The sequence below is a fragment of the Diachasma alloeum genome, unplaced genomic scaffold, assembly GCF_001412515.2.
Source record: "Diachasma alloeum isolate Michigan unplaced genomic scaffold, Dall2.0 Dall_scaffold_00797, whole genome shotgun sequence".
Taxonomy (NCBI): domain Eukaryota; kingdom Metazoa; phylum Arthropoda; class Insecta; order Hymenoptera; family Braconidae; genus Diachasma; species Diachasma alloeum.
Window position 1 is genome coordinate 47,275 of NW_021680927.1, and position 4,951 is coordinate 52,225.

A 4,951-nucleotide genomic window follows, 5' to 3' on the forward strand; every position below is an offset into this window, starting at 1 on the left:
GTGATGACCTATGTAGGTTCGTGTCTCGAATGTCAGCGCTGCAAAGTGCATTAACAATTGCCGTCAGAACAAATGGGACCTAGAGTAATCGAGAAATCATGGTCTAGAATATTGGCGGATATAATGGGACCATTTACGCGAAGTAAAGCGGGACATCAGTCCATTCTGGTGATCCAAGACGACTTCTCTTCACAAAGTGGATGGAAATTCATCCTCTGCACAAAGCCACGGACGCGACGATACGGAAAGGCCTAGAGGAGACCATCATCTATCGATGGGGAGCTCTCCGAGAGTTGCTGACCGATAATCGGATTGAGTTCACCGAACGACCCAGGCATATCATCCACAAGCGAACCCCACTGAGAAAGTAAATCGTTCGCTGAAAGCGATGATAAGGGCGTATGTAGAAGTAGATCACTGTGATTGGGATTGTCACGGATGCCTTTAGATTCGCATATAATAAAACCCAATCCAGTTCTCTGAAAGCCACACTCGCTTTCGTGAATTTTGATCGGAAACCAGAATCAGCAAACTCGGTTCAATGAAAGATAGAGGGTGACATAGAAGTCGAAGAGACTCCTCCAGCCTCTTGGGTGGATGGTATGAGACGACATGATACCCTGCGGCTAGCATTCATGTATGCATTAGCCGACGCTAATGATAGACAGGCCTAGGCCTATAACTTGCCCCGAGGAGTGGTGAATACGAGGTCGGTGAACTAGTTCTAGTTCGCAACCACGCTTTCTAATGCTGCTAAGCGGCCCTTAGAGTCATTCAATAAACTATTCACTGGACCTTTCTTGGTCACGAAAAGCATTCCAGAAACTTTGACGAAGTTTCTGACTTAGCTGGTCATAACCTTAAGGGTACCTGAATAGTGGACATATGAGGCCCTATAAGGAAGCCTTAGACGACCCTCCGATCGAAGAGCCCGAAGATGAGCTACACCTGGAGATTTCGACTTGATATGTAGGTTTCGGGTCGAAACCTCTCCTATGGAGGGAGGTGTGTAACGAGGTTTTCTCGTCACGAATTTAAAAAGTTTACCCACACAACAGAAACCCTAATTCAAATATAGTATGAATATAGTACCAATATAGCGTGAAGGAAAGAGTAGTTAGTGACAACTAACGCCAGCTCACGAAGCAGTGCGAAACATGAGAGAGCCACCGAACGGCGGGTAGGAAAGCCGCGCGTAAGATGAGTAGACCAATAAAATGATGCCAGGGGGCGTGGTTTGAGTGAGACCATGCTAGCGAACATTATTGTCAGGCTGTCGATACGCCATCGCTATATTTAGAAACCCGCCCAACTGTGTTTGGAAAAAAAGGGCCGACGCACAAGCGTTCCAACTAGGCGCTTCTAAAGCCGCTCTCGACTCAGACTACGGACCAATGGCTAGGTGAGAGGATTAGCGCCTCCACGATGCTCATTGAGCTGATCGGTAGTTGTGGGGTAATGGATGACCCACCGCCGCTGAGATGCTCAGACTAGGGGGAGAAGACCCCAGGAGATTTAGAGGCAGTCGATGACGGGCGCTGTACTCGAGCGGATGAATTATGGGAGCTCGATGAAGGTTGCAAGTGGCATTAATCCGTAGTGGTTGATGTGGGAAAGGTGTTAGGACAATATCCGAAACAGCGAGAAAATGGGACGCATGGGTGTCTCAAACAGAATGAATGGGTCACCTTGAGGACGTGGGATGGTTTAATTCCATGTTCTCAAGGATCCATATATTTACAGGGTGTCCCGTCTGAAAAGATGCGGCTAAATATCTCTCAAGGGGGGCGGGTAACAAAAAAATGTTTGATACAAAAGTTGTAGGGTTTCGAGGGGGACATCCGATGTAGTCATTATTTTGATCTGTCAAGCTCACGCTTGCAAGCTGTAAGGATAAAGTCCTTTTTTTCAAATGGCAACCGCATTTTTTACCGTAATGAAACTTGTTCATCTTGATGAGTTGTTTTTAGAAACCTCATCGTTCATTTAATTTCCTCTCATTTTACTCGAAAAATGCCATAAAAAGTTTCCAGATAATTTTGTCCGTTGACAGTATCATTGAAGAAATATGGGATCCATCACTTGCCCATCAACCACGCCGTACCACACGTTTACTTTCCAACAATGTTGACGACCAATGTGTTGCGTCCAGTGAGTATTTTCCCTTGACCAATAACGACAATTGTGTCGATTTAACGATCTAGTACTCTGGAACGTTACCTCATCACTGAAGAGAACGTGCTGAAAAAAATGTGGATCTTCATTCAGTCTCTGCAAGGCCCAGTTACAAAAATCAACACGGTTTTGCGTCTTGCGCGGACAATGCTTTAGTCAAAGTTATGTGATACGGGTGGTAGCGGCCAGATCGCAAAATTCTTTGTGCTGTGCTCCGTGGTACTCCTAAATCCCGTTCAATTTCTCTCAAACTGACGTGAGGATTCATGTGAATCATAGCTAATATTGCAACAGCTCGGGGATCATCAGTATTAATACCTTGTTGTACTTGTTGTTGTCGTCCTCGAAGGATTGTCCCTCTTCTACAATTCCTTTCGATCCTCCGCATAACTAAATCTGTAGGATAATGTAATCGATTGCAGTATCGTTCTCGATATGTTCGAGCAGCGACTCGGTACACTCCACTGATGACTCTCCCAAAACAAGTAAAATATCGACAATTTCACTGCCTGAATACATCGTGATGTGTTCAATGAAATAACAAGTGATATTAACCTGATTCGGGTTGAATTGGCACCGATTAGAATAAAAGAATCCTCGAAGGAGTAGGGAAATGTTTTGTTTCTTGTTTACATTTGATAATTCCGGTGTGTAAACAGATCAATGGAACAATTCCACCAAGATGCGCCAAGGATGTTTGAATCTTGAATTCGACCACAGAACTCGTTTTTGTGGCATTTTTCGAGTAAAATGAGATGAAATTAAATGAATGATGAGATTTCTGAAAACAACTCATCAAGATGAACAAGTTTCATTCGGGTAAAAAATGCGGTTGCCATTTGAAAGAAAGGACTTTGTCCTTGCAGCTTGCAAGCGTGAGCTTGACAGCTCAAAATAATGACAACATCGGATGTCCCTCTGGAAACCCTACAATTTTTGTATCAAACATTTTTTTGTTACCCGCCCCCCTTGAGAGATATTTAGCCGCAACTTTTCAGATGGGACACCCTGGAAAGATGCGGTTAAATATCTGAGCTTGCTTTTACTGAGTATTGAGAGTTGGGATGGGCACAAGGTGGGTGAGAACGAGTCTCCAGATGCCTGTGTCGCATGTGCCTCTCTTTGCTCAGTGCCGTGCGGGGTGAGAAGGATTCGCAGGTGACCGTCGACTTCATCAGAGTCAAACATTTTGCAGCGTGAAAGAACGTCGTGGGAATGGAAACATCCTCGACGAAGAACATATTATACTTCCCGTGACAGGCACACTTTATTGTAATTACTCGGCTGAAAAGACGGGGATTGATCGACTGAATCACCCTTAGTATGGTGAACCTCGCTCACTTTAATGGTTCACGCTAATGCTGGTTCAGCATTGTAAGGCCCGCCACTAGAAATCCTAGGAGTAGACGTATTCATCGCCGGTTTCCGTTGGACTTTCCGTAAAAGTTTAGCTCGCGCTCAACATATTGAGCGATAGGGAAGGTACTTAGCTAGTTTGGAATGTCTACTGATGAAGCACCAGTAAAAATGTCTCCCAATTTCTGTTTACGGTCGCCATGACAAAATATATCGTTTGTCACTTGGCCCAAAAAAACCTTTTTAGTTCATACCATTGCATCCCTCACTTATTGCATTCTTTCGGCCTGGTGACAGAAAATACCAATTCCTTTACGAGTAAACGAAAAGGAACTTTCGGCATGAGGTAAACGTAGCAGCAGTGACAAATGCTATATTATGTCATCAGACGATAAAAGTATTGTTAATAATGGGTACATTTAATAAATAAATAACTGTTTATTCAAGATTTTGGGGCAAAAAAGAGATACAAAAAGGAATGACGCGTCTGCGGACTAGAAACGAAGATGAAAGAATATCGAAAAAGAAAAAGACGATCGTACATGAAGTTGGTTGAGAAGAAGGAAAAGTGCAAATACGCAACACTACTTCCTCTCTTGAAAAGTTGTCGGCCCGACCACAGCGCGCTTGTTAACAGGAATTGTAGTGAACTTTCAGTTAATTGATAACTGAAATGATACTTCAATTATCTAGGGCCTTCAACCCAACCCTCTTTCAAAAACCCAGATGGAAAATAATAGAAAAAGAGGAGGTTCGACTCGAAATGATTAATCTGATCTTGACGCAAAATTCTTCCTCCTAATGAGGTCCACAAGGTATAACTCCCTCCCAAGGTTCCTCCAGAGGCATAGAAGGCAGTCGAGGGTTCAGACTGGAGGACAAATCCCAAAAAAACAAAAACAAATGTTTTTGCAAAAAAACTGCGCCAAGAAAAAGTTTTGTGGGGTCGTTTCTGGAAAGAAGAAACATTTTTTTCTGGAAACCACAATTCCCATAGAAATTTTGCAAAAAATAAACAAATAAAAATCAAAGCCAAGTCAAGAAATGTCCAATGGATCATGGAATGTGCTATCAGATTATTATGGGGAGGATAACTCTGAATAGAAGGATTTTCAAAAAAATCTTCATAAAATAAAAAATTCAGTAGAGAAAGGATTCAAAGTTCTTGGCGCGGATCAGAAGATACAGATTGATACAAGACAATGAGTTGGAAAACTCCGCGCCAAGAACTTTGAATCCTGTCTCTACTGAATTTTTTATTTTATGAAGATTTTTTTGAAAATCCTTCTATTCAGAGTTATCCTCCCCATAATAATCTGATAGCACATTCCATGATCCATTGGACATTTCTTGACTTGGCTCTGATTTTTATTTGTTTATTTTTTGCCAAATTTCTATGGGAATTGTGGTTTCCAGAAAA